This window comes from Marmota flaviventris, chromosome 2 (assembly GCF_047511675.1).
Source record: "Marmota flaviventris isolate mMarFla1 chromosome 2, mMarFla1.hap1, whole genome shotgun sequence".
Lineage (NCBI taxonomy): Eukaryota > Metazoa > Chordata > Mammalia > Rodentia > Sciuridae > Marmota > Marmota flaviventris.
This window is the reverse complement of record NC_092499.1, coordinates 44836051-44851264: the sequence shown is the minus strand read 5'-3', so window position 1 is coordinate 44851264 and position 15214 is coordinate 44836051. Positions and strand designations below refer to the sequence as shown.

The window sequence follows — 15214 nt, the reverse complement described above, 5'->3', positions numbered from 1 at the left end:
TCTGTTCTTTGAAAGCAAGTCATTAAGTCTAGTCTACCCTCAGGGGGAGGTAAGCTTTTCCTCCTAAAGATGGGAGTATTTACGTACATAATTTGGAATTCTTTGGTAAAGATTTGTCTCAGCCGGTGCAGTGGTGCACACCTATGTAATCCCAGCAGTTCAAGAAACTAAGGCAGGAGGATCCAGAGTTCAAAGCCAGCCTCAGCAACTTAGCAAGACCCTAAGCAACTCAGAGAGACCCTGTTTCTAAATAAAATATAAAAAAGGGTGGGATGTGGTTCATTGGTTAAGCACCTTTGGGTTCAATCCCTGGTTAAAAAAAAAAAAATGCACCAAGATTTGTCTCTTCTACCCTATTTATTTATTTATTCAATCACTTATTTTTAATAGTATGTACTCATGCACTATTTATTTTATACTTTAAGTTATAACTCAATGCTACATTATTTATTAGATTTGGGCGGTTGAAACTTTTTCAGCTTTGCTCTTGTCCCCCACTGAAGTGCCTATTCTTTTTATTTTTAAACACTCCCTTACTTTCTCAAATTGTATGATGCTCTTGCTTGCCTTGAACTTCTCCCTGCCCTGACCCTAGAATAAACCACTTTGCACTCAAAGCCTTGATTCTTTTATTGAAGAATGGCATGCAAAAACCAAGTTCTGGCTAGTCTGTTCCTTCAACTACCTTTTAATAAGTTTGTTGTCGATTTGAGTTAGCATGTATGAAGCACTCTCAACATAGAGCCTAAGACACAGGAGCACTCAATAAAAGGAAAAAGACATCATTGCTGTTATGGATATTAGTCAACTTTTCATTGCTGTGACCAAAATACCTGGCAAGAATAACTTAGAGGAAGAAAGATTTTGGCTCATCGTTTCAGAGGATTCCGTTCATGGCTAGCAGGCTCCAAAGTAGAAACATCATGTTGAAAGGGTGTGGTGGGGGGAAAGTTATTCAGCTCATGGTAGCCAGGAAACATATGTGATATGATTGTTCCTGTACAATTTAGGGAAAAGCAGGAGAACTGGACTAGATGCTAGCACAAGATTTATTTGACCACTTATATACCAAAGGTCTGAAAGTAGAATAAAAATTCTCCTAAAATGAGAGCCAGGTAAAGAGATAGACCACTACCATAAGTAACCCAGTTTCCACTGACCACACCTGAGCATTTCCTGTATCCCAGGAATTGTACTAAGTGCTTCACACACATTATTTCTAAGCCTCACAATAGTTGACAAGGTAGGTACTATAAAGATAAGCAGGGCCCAGAAAGGTTAGGCAATATTTCCTACATACAGAACTAGTAGGTGACGGGACTAAGGTTTGAACTCATAAGATCTAACTAACTACAAGCCTAAGCTCACCAATATCCCACCTGGCTTCCTGTGAGAATCAGTCCTCTGAATCTCTGAGGGAAAAAAATGTTGCTGTTTAAACATTGTTGCGAATAGTAATGCCAGCATTGTGAGCTTCAGAGTTAAAAATGGCTCTTGTCTACAGAATTAATTCAGAAGACAAATGATAATCATGCCCATAAAAAAGAAACACATTATGGTGCTAAAGTCAAGAGTAAGTAATCCCCCAAGTCAGGATGTAGTAACTTAACATATCAGTGTTGGGAACTCTCTGATCAGATTAGCTTTTAATTAAAAATTTAAATAATAACAAACTTTCTGTGTTGAACAACAGGTCTTATTTAGTAGAGTCCCCATTCAGTACACTAACTTTGTATTTTCTCCCCTTCTTCACCACAGTGCACCAGCCACACTGGCTGCTGAGGTTGTCCTGGACACAGACTTTAAGGTGGAAAAGGTTTAGAGATCAGCTAAAAAGATACTGGGGATTTCCATGAGAGAACTGTCTACTCATATCAGGTCTATGGTTTAGAAAAAGGGAAGTCAGGAGGTGGAGGAACATGACCTAACCTGTCACACAATAAAAAATTATATGGACTGATCCTAAATTCATTTTCACCAAATCCCAAAGACTTAGAAACAAGACAAAACTTGGCAATTCAACATATCTTGAGAGGGCTGAAGATGACTTCCTGTCTCTACCTTGAAGGATAGGATTGAAGACAATGCTTCATTCCAGATAGGGAGTTCAGAAAGGAACAGGTTTAGAATGGAGAAGAGGATGATATTATTTGAGTTGTGCAGAGTAAGGTGTCTGGAAGATTCAGGAGGAAACATAAGAAAGCAGAAGCATGTAAGTTTGAATCTCAGGAAAAATAATCGGAACCTAGAAATCCAAATTTAAAAGTTATCAACACTTTTCTTCTCTATAGGGATAGCCATCAAAAAATATAGAGCAGCTAGAGAAAAGGAAGAAAGTAAAAGATTTGTCTCTTCCTATCTGGGACTAGACTGATAATCCCATGAAAGTAATTTTAGACTAAATAAAACACTAAATTTGATTAGTGGTCAGCATTAAACATATAGAACACTTGTGAACATTTAACTTCAAAAATTAATTTTAGTTCAAAGAATTTTACAGAAAAAAAATGTAAAGTCTATTTGTTATCATCACATTAAAAACTCAACTGTTTGTGGTTTTCTTAATAGATGTTTGTTATTGTTTCTCTCAAAAAAATGAAAAATAAAAAGAGGAAGAATTGAAGTAAATTTGCAGATGCCAGAAAAATTATGGGAATTATAGTTCCAGAAATAGTTACTTGAGGATGACATGAAAGACAATCTTCTTATTCTCCCCAAAATTGTCCTTTGGAAACCTTGTTGAAATCATATCAGCTCTAGTAGCTATAACCCCAAGTCACATTACTGGAAGGACACCTCAGGAATCTGCCCGTTCTCATAACTATTTTCTTCTAATCTATAAAGGTACAATTACTTGTTTTAATAGCTAAACATTTAAATATTGATGATTGAAGAGCACTATGCTAGTAACAGCATCATGATTATTTATTGAGTTCCAAGCACATGTTGGGCACCATTCTGGGAGCCATGGCCATTCTCAGTAAGCTTACAAGGAAAGCATTATCAAATCCATTTTACAAATGAGGACGCTAAACTCAGCAAAGTAAACAACTTGCCCAGGGTCACATGTTGGTAGCAACAAAGCAGAATTCAATCCTATATCTGTTTGTTTGTTGTTTTTTTTTTTAACCAATGCCCTTGAATATTCTGCAGTACTTTACTTGCTATTTAGAGAAGGACTTTCATCAATGAGCTATAAAAATTGTAAAGACTAACACTGGTATGACAATAAACAAATTATTTGATTAAGTGACATGAAACTGCTGATATCTGACTATCTTTGACCACAAAAATATAAATTCCATAAGGTTCAACCTAATTAAAGTGCATTCAACCATATTTTATGTGGATGTCTGGAGCAATGGAGTGAATTTCTAAAGAGATTCCACATCCAACAGAAGAGACTCAAATATTTCACCCAGTGCACTAACTGAAGAGTACATATTGTAGCTTAAAAAAAAAAAAAAAAGGAAGAAAAAATAAAAATGCATGAATTTGCAAGACAAGGAAACTAGAAAAAAAAAGTGTTGTGAAAGACAGTAACTTGAAAGTTTAAGTATGTGTTGATTTTAGATTGACCACCAAGAACTCTATGAAATTCAAGCTAATGAAACACAAGTATAAAATAAAAATGGTATAGAAACCCTATTTTCTAAGTTTTTGTTCCCAAAATTCATGTTGAAATCCTAATCTCTACAATGATGGTACTAGGAGGGGTCCTTGGGAGGTTATCAGAACATAGGGGCATAATCCTCATGAATGGAATAAGTGCCCATATAAGGGAGGACCAAGAGAGATCCCTCCCTATCCCTTCCACCATGCAAAGACAGTTAAAAGGTCTGACCTGTCATTCAAAATGTAGACACTTAACAGACACTAAATCTGTAGCACATTGATCTTGGACTTTCTATCCTCCAAAACTGAGAAGTAAATTTCTGTGGTTTATAAACTACCCAATTTTTAGTGGTTTTTGTAGTGGCCTAAATAGAACAGGACAATAAATTAAAATGTTTTCATCTACACGAAGGCACTAAGCAGGTTTAAAATATTCTTTGGAAAATCTTTTTTGAAAATCACAAGGCCAAATAAGTGAATGATTTGGAGAACCTTGTAAATGAGGTATAAAATATCCTTGTGTCCTGCAACTGGCCATGCCATGTACTGCAAATATAAGAAAATTCTCATGAGGCTTAATTTTTATCATGTAGCATGATGAGGTTGATAAAAGTAAATGTATTGAACACATTTTAAGATCATAACAGTGTGTTTTACAATTTAATAGCATTATATTTTCTTATTCAGTCTACTAAAATATAACCAAAATACTGCCTTATCCTAGGATGTTTTTCTAATTGATTTTGGATATTGTTTGTCTTCTTAAAAAGGAAGGCAACTTAAAAATATCATGTTGTCAAAATGGTTTGAATTTCAAGAAAAAAAAATCTCACACCTCTTCCTGAGAAAGAAATACTCAGTTCACAAGCATGACATTTTAGAATGCCTTTGGTACAAAATTCAGCTGTAGACATATCCACTGCTAAAAGAGTTTGCTGGTAATTTAAAATAAATAGCAAAAATCAGTTATATTAATTATTCCCTTCATATATGAGGCTTCATGTTCTGGCTGAACAACTGTTTCATTGTGTTCCTCTGATTTGCTTTATTTCTCATTAGAGCATTTTTAATAGTAATAGGGAAGGGCTGACTACAATGGTTTACCATAACTTCTCCCTATTGGGTGCTTTAAATGAAGTTTCTTTGAAAATCTACCAATCTATTGACCTAAGACTTATGGCTAAGAATTTAAAGATTAAAAAAATAAATAACTTTGTTCCTAAAGGAGATTCAAATTCATTAATGTGAGAAACAGACAACCACCAATAGAAGAATCAATATATCTTTCAAATGACCTGAAAAACCTAACTCCCTCACAGAAACTCTGCAGACAACATCAGTACTACCCAGACAATATTCTTGCTCTCAGTGGAAGAATTCAGAATAATCAGATGGAACATAATGCCCTTACCATCAGCCACAAGGGCCTCTTGACATACTATCTGAAATAGCAAGAATCACTCATGGGTGTTTAGCACCTTGAAAAGGACCACTGCAAAAGAGAATTAATTTCCTATATACTGAATACAATCATATTACTTCTTTCTAGGGTTAAGTGAATTCATTTATTCTCATAACATATCATATGCAAGGCACTATTCTAGGAGCTAAGAAAATATCAATGAATGAAACATACAAAAAATTCTGCCCTTGTGCAACTTACATTAATTATACTAGGATGAAGAAAACAAATAATAAATAGGTAAAATGTGTGATAAATAAATGGTGATAAATATGATGGAGAAACATTAAGCAGGGAAAGAAAATTAAATAAGATAATATATGTGCTGGCACAGTATAAGCATTTATACTTTTAAATTTATACTTCATACAATTAAATTTATACTTTATACATTTAAAATACTAAAGCACTTTTCTCTCTGCTAACAAATGCTCTAAAAATTATTTGCTTGCTTTCAGGATTGGGTTGGAAAATTGCATTTTTTCTTGGAGAAGTAATAATTTTATCACACTACTTGTGAGTAGGTAAAATAATAACAATTTTCATTCATCAAATGCCCTCTTTGAGCCAATAACTTCATTTCATCCTATAAAATGGATACTCTCCCTATTATATGTTTGGGAAAAATAAGACTCCAAGAACTTAAGATCACAGATTTAATAATTAAATAACTAAGAAGCAGAGGTAGATACACCTAGCTTCAAAATCCTACTAGGCTGTTTTCATCCAGCTTATAGATAAAAAATATTCAAGAAGGGAAACATGACTATTGCTTACAAGGCACTACCCATTCCCTGCCTACCTTCCCTACCTCTAAATCTCCTGCCCACAGAATAGCAGTCTATATACATATGTGTAAATTGTTAGGTTTTAGTATTCCAAAACTCAAAATAGACTCATTCGGTACAAACTATTGAAAAAAAAAAAATCACTTTAGGTTTGGTAATGTGGCATGTTCATCTCCAGTTGAGGTTCTCTTTTATTTTTGAAAAGGAACACATTTTTTTTCTCATCAAGTTTGTTGACAGCACTCAACTTACTTCTTGTTTGCGTATTTTAGCATATACAATATTTAGACAAGGATGGTATTAAGATCTAAGAACCAGAGAAAAACATTGTGCCAGAGATCATAATTTCCATGATATTTTTTAAAATATCCATGATATTTTAAAAAAATAATTCCAAAAAGTAAAATGAAACATGGATTCATTCACTTTCATGACAAATAAACCAAATAATATTAACCAGAACAAAGAACAAAAGAGAAAACTCCCAAAGCAAAAAATAACTGGTGAGATATTCTTCATAAGCTGATTATATCATGTTTTCCTTGGTCCTCTGCCTCTCAATCTATTCCTTTTCAGTTTAACTAGTCAAACTTCAAATGTTTAAAAATCTTATTGTTAATTATTTATTTTTAAATTAGTGTCTTAATTCACCAATCTGATTCTTTATTAATCCTCAGAGCAATGACATCTGTTTTTGTGATCATTTTTATTTTTACCTCTGTTTTTAGATTTGTCTCTTTATTCAATCAGCTGCCACTCTGAGGCATGTGTTTCCCTATAGTATTCAAGAAGCTGCATGTCACTCCCTGCCAATGCTGAAGAAATGTGCTTTGCTCTGGCTTCTTGCTGTGCTGCTTACCTTCTCCATCACCGCCCCCCTTATTTTTACTTATTTTTAATTAAAAGTGAAATTTAACGATAGCACCAAGAGATTTTTTTCTTAAACTACACTTGCACACCTGTTTTCAATTTTGGATCACATTTTCTACCACATGTGGCCCTGCTACTTCAGTCATTTCCAGTTGCTACCCATATAGACTACCTACAAGGCTAACTAATGTGAGTTTTAAAGGGTCATTCCCCTTTAATTCACACAAACGTGAAAACCAGATTGAATACAGGGCAACATTTGAATTAACCATCAAAAACTAAATGCAAGTGAATTACTTCACACGGAGCATATCAGAGGAGATGCAATGTCATTAGGCTTTAGATTGGCTATTTTTATGGTAATGTAATGGGAATTAAGAGTAGCACAGAGAGGAGAGCCTTAGGAGGTGTGATTCTTGCAGGAAGAACTATGGTGGGATCAGAACTGTTCCAAAAGGTGACAGTGACAATATAGAGTAGAAACAAACTACAAGCACAAAGGATTGGGAAAGCTGAGAGTGGGCCAGCAAAGATAATGAGTTATTAGAAACACATTGAAATAAAAAAGTTGAAGAGAACAGAAAGTTATAGGCAACCACAGATATGCCTTAAGCTCCATCTCAGGGTATATCCAGAACCATAGAAGAATTAATCAGGATCATTAACAAGCAGAACACAGATAACATAGTGTTAAATCTGTGACAAGCTCTCCAAGTAATGTACAAGTGTGTCCCTAGGGTCGTCCTTATTTATAAAGTGTTTTGTTTTTCTCCTTAGCATATGATCTTGCACAGGGTAGAGATTTGATGCTTTTGTTGATTGTTAACTACTGGTGAAATTATCTGAAATAGCTGGTTTTATGGTACAATGGCGAATGTGGTGAGCATCAGAATTGTTAAGGGACAAAGAGTAAGTGTTCTTGGGGCTTATTCCCTGCAAAAAACTCCAGACTTAGGCCTCCAAGCAGTGACAAGTACCCCTTATGGATTTGTCAGATTCCTGCTTATTGACATAGTCAAAAGAAGAAGAAAAGGTTACCTTTTACCCCTTTCCTGTACAACAAAAACCATCCTTCATATTAATTCTCTAACAACTCTCTGCAAATCTCTAGACTAATAGAGTAAGGCAGCCACTTCTCACTGTGATATGATGGGTAAGAATGCTTCACTTACCACAGGGCCCAGGAGCCAGTCATTGGCATCTCATAATTATAAATGGTGGATCTGGAATTTAGAACATTAGCATAACTGAAACTGCCTTGCTGGAGAAAGATTCATTATAAATATTGAAAATGATTCCCTTCTTAATTTTAAAAAAAAAAAGCAAACTCTTCTGTAGTAATATAAGCTCAAATTGTGGGTCCCCAGCCTCCTGGAGAGAGAGAATTGGGTTGAGGGAAGGACAGTGCTAAAAAAACATGCCCAGAATAAATATGCTGTGTAATTTAAATGAGAGTTAAACAAAGAAGGTGATGATAAAAGTAATCAAATAGTAAACAAAGGGCAAGAAAATTAATATAAACATTGAACCAATGCATGGTTAATTAGCTTGCTTGGCAAAGAAGATTTGATTTCTCCCCTGAAAGCAATAGTGGTGACAAATAAGCCTGATCAACCAAATATCTTCAGGTATAACGTAATATGCCCCCCTCTGGCTATAAAAGAAATGTCATTGGATCACTGTGCACACTGCTGAATTACCAAGGGGCAAGGAGGCAGGTGGTATTTTACTCTGGGTTGTTTTAACAATGATGGTCCCTTATATTTTAAGCTCCACAATTTCTGTTTGAATATTTTCATATCTGGGAGTTGAGGGAGCCTCAAACTCAAAATACATACAGGACTCAGGCAATAGGGGATGCAAAAGGACCATATAGAACAAGCCACATAATTTACAGAGTCCTGTGTAAAATGAAAATGCAGAGCCTCTTATTCAAAAATTATTAAGAATTTAAAGATGGTAACAGCAAAGCATTAAACCACATATAAATGCTTGTAGGTGTAGGGCCCTATGCAACTGCACAGGTAGCACATGCATGAAGTCTGCCTGCCCTAGACCCATACAAAACAAGCTCTAGGTCTGGTTCAGTTCATGCATTAGCCAGTTTGAGATCATGTTCTAAAGTTCCATACTCTCTCCCTTGTTTCCTTTATGGCTCAAGTACATAGTACATAGCAAGAGGGCTGGAAGAGTCAAGAAACTTTACCTTGTCCCCTTTGTGGCACAAGCACATAGCAAGATGGCTGAAGGAGTCTAGAAAATGCCTTATGGCTGAAGAGCAAAGAAAAACATAGCTGGTGGCTTACAAGGGAAACAAGTCTCTCCTTTATCATCACCAAGTATTAAAACCAACTCAAGGATTCTGATAGTAACAGGTATGTACTAACAGAGGAAAAAATCTTCTGCCTTATTAATTCAAAATACCTGAAAGTCTGTTAGTATGGACAAAGTCCTATAAAAATGTGATGTTTCTTTGAAAAGCCTTCTCACTCACAAGCTGTCTACAGAGCTGGGTATTTGCAATTGCCATCAAAGAAGGAGGAATAATCAATCTGCAAGTGATTTTTTTTCCCTACATGGGCATACCAAGTTGAACATACTCTATCTGCATGAATATGTACTTTAAAAAGTCATGCAAATACATCATAGTACATTAGTTAGAATGATTATTTAAAGAGTGGTTCCCATTTGAAGTGATGTTTATAAGGTATGCTAGGATAAATGCACAGGTTAGATGGACCTTGTGTGGTACACACTTTTACTAGCATGTTAGCTAGAATGCTTGATTTAGAGGGCTCTCTAGAAAAGTAGCTTTTAAAGGTGAGAAATGGCTTTCATTAAAATTTTCTAAATTTCTCCTTAATTGTCTGTAACATGCATTTCATCTTACTACATGTCAGTTTTGTCAAATGAGACAGACATACACTTTTTGAATGATTGCAATTATATTTCTCAAAATAGCTTAAACCAAAAAAAAATCACTAATTGCCATATTGGCCATATCTACACCTAGTAAGCTTCTAATCCAACTCAAGCAGGAATAAAATTTATTATTCAACACAGCAAAAACCATATAGAACCATATATGTATATGCACCTCTACATATTTGTGGAGATAATGGATTTATCTACTAGCACATGGAATAGAAGTGAATAGAAATACATTGCAGAATCACACAGGAAAATATTCTAATACAAATTTATTTGTTTATTTTTGTCATTCCTCCAGAATGTAGTTGGGGAAAGGATTTGTATATGTCATATGTATTGCTGTGTTCCTTAACAATGCCTGGACATAGAATACTCCATATTTGTTGAATTGAATCATAGAATTTAAAAAATGCCTTCCACTGATTCTAGGATTGGAAATAGAAGGGCTTCAGAGATATGCAGCAGGATCACCAACTTCCCTAAATTCCACTATTTTATTCCCTAATTGGTACCTAATTCCTATAGTCACTGTGCCTGGAAGCTCTCTTGCTTTCTGTCAGTCTCTCATTCTTGTACCTCATGCAGGCATGAGCTTTAGCCTCCTTGGAACAGGCTAGGATAGAGGTTAACTTCTTCCCAGAACCTACAAGAGGCTAATAAGCCCTGTGGAATATTTCTAAGTATTCACCATTCTGGAATCAATATCAATGTGCTGTCAATATGTGCATTAACCCCACACTCAAACAAAGAATGGCCCTTAGAGCCCAGTAATGACACTGGGCGTGGATAGCTGGGGATGGGCAAGATGATGCAGAGATGACTGTATCATCTATCCTCAAACACAAGACTTCCAGGATGTTGCACAAGACCGTCATTCTTGTACTTGGTCAGAAGACAGCTTTTGGTTTCAGCCACTAACACGTTCAGAAAAAAAGGAAGTCTCTTTTTATGTTTTTTACTTAAGAGATAGATTCAGATCACACCTTCACATCTTCCATGCTGTGAGAGAAGTTTGTTTCTCTTCCTTGCCTGGTATTGCCAGAGAATGCACATGTCTTAAAGTTAGCAGAGCCACTACATACGTAGCTGATAGAACAGGAACAACAAATTTGAATCATTAATGACTCAGGTCTAAGACATGCTTTTTAGTGACACTCCATCACGTCCACACTCATTTATGTAGCTTTTTCCATATACAGGTCCTGCTAAAAAGATATGTCAAGAAAGAGTCGTGGCAAAAGGTCTGTGCATTGATTCTGCATGACTTAAATCTCTAGGATAAGAGTAAATATTCAGATTTGACCAAGATTCACACTCATCCTTACAGTAAAATAGATCTTCATGTAGTAAATGAGATTTTGTTCTACATGTGAAATCTGATTTTCCAATTAGAATGAGGAAGGGTGGGGTATATATAATACAGTGTTGATGACTGATCTGTATGGTATGTACAGTTAAGATGTCATAAAACTGGGATGACTGTGAGTAAGCATGTGGGATGCATAGCCAGATTACACTGGTTTGGAATCCTGACCCAATCACTTATTAACTATGTGACTTTAGCCAAGTTCATAACCTAAGAATCGGTTTCTGCAAAATGTAAATAATAGAACCTAATCCTATAAAGTAAGATTATTACTCTGTACCTCATAATGTCATTATAAGGACTAAATAAGATACATACAGGGCTGGGGTTGTGGCTCAGCGGTAAAGCACTTGCCTAGCATGTGCGAAGCCCTGGGTTCAAGCCACAGCACCACATAAAAATAAATAAATAAATAAAGGTATTGTGTCCAACTACAACTAAAAAATAAATATTAAAAAAAGATACATACAAAGCTTAGTCCCATAACCGATACATAATCATAACTGAATAAACGATAGCTGTGGTTGGTTAATATGATTATTAATTTTATCATTTCTACCATGGCCTAGCTATCAGCAAAGAATTAACTTCTTTGAAAATTAACTTCTTTGAAACTTTGTAATTCAGTATGAAAACCATAGCTGTAAGTATGGTGTAAAATTAGCTTCTTGTAAGGTTTACATGATCTATACAATAAATACAGTCTTGATTTTTCAGTTTTTACTATGAAACAAAATTCTCTAAATTCTAGAAAATTTCAGTGAGACACCAATAAAGGCAACCAGAGAAATCTCTCCCCTTACTCAAATGGGTGCACACGTGTACACACACACATACAGCATCTACCCCTTGGGGATATATTAAAACTACAGCAACTGAAATAGACTTAGCCAGTAATTAAGACACACAGCTAATCAGAGAACAGCACAGGCTGTAAGAAGAAACAGAAGACCTGGATGACAGCTCTCATTACCAGGGCTTTGTTCTCCTAGAGCAAAAGAACACATAAGCATAAAGTTGAAGAACTATTAACTGCATTTTGAATACTTGTTGGGGTTAGGAGAATCACGGGCTTGTCTGAACTGGGAGGATATTCCACTAGATAACTGCGTCAGCCCACACCCACCCTCAAAGCATGACTTCACTTTTTCTAACACTGCCCTAAAGAAATCTGGCCTCTGCGACTTCCAGTAATTGTATAAATCACGGATGATGAAGCAACTGAGAGCACTGTTAGACAAAAGAGACAAGAATTAAACAAATAGAAAACTCATTAAAATTCTGCCTTTGGTTATTTTTTACTCCTAGCAATTCATGTTACCAAACAAGTCTTTCTTCATTGCTTTTCATTGGAAGTAATACTTTAGAAGAATTCTAATGGGCAAGGAGTGATTTTTCTCCAGACTTGTAATCCAGTCACTAGACATACTTTCCCTTCCCCCATCACCATCTAACACTCCTCCCTGTCACCTTAGAGCTGCCGACTTAGCTGTGTTCACACCCAGCAGTCCTGACAGAGCTTTCTGTTCACATTATGCGACATAAAACGGCAAGCAATGATCAATTCATACTCCTAAGTGCTTGCGATAAAGCCAGGCTGAGCTGACCTCTCCTATCTCACATAGCTGCATGTCAGCCATATAAGCTTAAAAAACAGAGTAGCATGTGTGTGATGTGGTATAAACAAACTAATTAAAATCTGAGCTCTTTCACTCAGGCTAGTGCCTAATGGGACCAATATGCTCAACTCTGAGAAAAAAAAAAAAAAACAACCTCCAAGCTGGCTAGAGGTATTGCTTTTCCTGTTTCCTGTGATATATTTGTTTTAGGCTCAATAAATAGGCTAAAAGTAAAGAAACTCAAGGGTTGCCATTCTTTCCTGTGAGACTTTTCAAATAAATACTGTCAACTCGGCAGCACAGAATCACAAGACCACTCCCTGATTCTAAGTGGACATATTGATCAATTGAACTGACATGTGCCTCCTCCTTTCTCTCCCCAGTAGCAATCAGTTGCACTAGGGAAATCCATTTCATTTCCCAAAACAAAAGGCAACACATTACTCCTTACTGACAGTGTTAGGCTCTATTTTTTAGGGGAAAAAAATGATGCAAATATGATGATGATGATGAAGATACCTAAAGACTGAGCTAAGAGTTGAGATGAAAAAGATACATAACATATTTATCTAGAGTTTCAGAATTGAGTCAGGATTATGACTGAGTCCAAGGATCTAAACACCCTGCAATCACTGAGGATTCTAATATTTATTCATCATACCAGATTTTGGTTAAAGTTAAGCAAAAGATAGCAACACCACTGTCACTTCCAGAGGCTCTCCTCAGGGTTACCCTTGACTGCAACTGCCGCAGAGAAAAGACTTGTTCCTTTCTCAGTTACAAGTCAGCCTGAAAAGAACTCCAGCTATTTTAGAGACTAGCTAGAGACAGAAAAATATTGTGGCAGTCTTTCAACTAACTATGGAGGTCGTGAATTGAAGGACCACCACATAAATCAAAAGGCTTAACTAATTCCATTTTGTTTAAGTCTTTATGCTTTTAATAAATTCTTTCCAGAATATGCAAGAAATTCTCTTTCACATCAGGGTATCAAATGCTTATTCAGCATTCGTTCCTTACCATGAAGAAACTGAAACCCAACCGAGGTAAATACTGAATTCCATACTAAAAATCAATAACTATTTCATTAATCACAAGAACAAACAGGGGACCAATTAGCTCTGCACCATAAAAAAAGAAATATATATCCTTACAATGTTTAAATACTGTAAACTACTCATTTTAGAGCTTACCCATGGCTTTTCAATAGAAAATCATCATGTTTATAAAAAAATTCTATAAGAACACTAAAAATAACATACAGAGATAGAGCAAGAATAATTCTTTATATTTTGATACCTGTATGACTCTTACAGGCCTTTGTCTTAACCCGGCAGCCTGAAAAACAGATTTAGGCAAAACAACCCTTCTTTCCCCAGTCCATTTTAAGCAGAAAACATCCCCCAATCTCTGCCTTAGCAGACACCGACTAGCCAACAAAACAGCCATGCAATTAAGGTCCAGACATTTAACACTCACCATCTCCTGCTCCCACCGTCTTCTTTTGATGTTTATGGCACATCTGTAGGATGCAATACTAGGAGATGCCTTGTTTGACCTGCTGCATGATGCTGTGACATCAGTTCAGATGATGCAGCTCATTATGGGAAAGACTGCTGTTGCTATGGCAACTGGGATGTGCTAGGAATCCTTGCTGCATTTCCAGTGGAGCCTCAGACAATACGGAAGCCCTGTAAGAAACAGACAATATGCAAAATTTAGACCAAAGGAAGAGGATTCCTCATTGGACTAAAATTCATAAGTTTAATAGGGATTTCCCTAAAATCACTTTGGAAAAAATTAAAATTACCTCCCCTTTGTTGTTATACATTTAGAAAAAAGATGAGAGAGGAATACAGATTTAGTACACAGCAAATAAAAATTCAAATGTATAATGATTCTCTATAAGAAAATTTGATCAAAAAATTACAAGATAATTTTTCCTCTCTGAATAGTAGCATTATGATACCTTTTTAACAATTACTAAAAAGATTTTTTGCTTCTGTCAAAGACCAAAAGAAAAAAGCAGAGAGAAGAAAAATACTTAAAAACCAAATATAAATAGCTGACCAAGTATTTCTACTTCTAAAGTAAACAGACTTTAATTCTCAAAACACAGGCAAACTATTGGCCAACTAAGTCTGCCCCCTGGCACCAACCTACAGAACATCCTTATGTATAGTTACTCAGCACTCATCTAAACCTAAACTCTGAACAGTAGTGCAAGGAGGTTTGGATTCTAGGAGTGGGGGGGCACCACAGCACCCTCAATTTCTAGGGGCTATTCCCTTGACCTACAAAGAACTCTTCCTACTCATGGCCAAAATGCAAGAATCCTTTCTGGAACTAAATCTGTTGGTTTGAACAAGGGACAGACCTGCTAGAAATGTCCTAAGTCATTGGCATTCCAAATATTGAAGTCTGTTTTTTTTTTTTTTTCCCCTTTGGGGCAATAAGACAGCCTACCACATAGATTATTCACACCCCTCCCCCATAGAAGCTGGAACTGTGTGAAAGCCACATTTCACTTAGACACAGTGCATTATTTCTCCAGTTGGTAAAA

The 15214-nt window shown here is 35.9% G+C and overlaps 1 protein-coding gene across 3 annotated transcripts in view; it reads right to left on the bottom strand.

Annotated features, from left to right (window-relative positions):
* Nucleotides 1-14304, bottom strand: part of Akap6 (A-kinase anchoring protein 6) — a 578346-nt gene extending 564042 nt beyond the window's left edge. For all 3 annotated transcript variants that reach the window (XR_011706597.1, XM_027929539.2, XM_071607828.1), the window contains exon 1: nucleotides 14131-14304. The gene's annotated coding sequence lies outside the window, so the exon portion shown is untranslated. The remainder of the gene's footprint in view (nucleotides 1-14130) is intronic.
* Nucleotides 14305-15214: the final 910 nt, after the last annotated feature.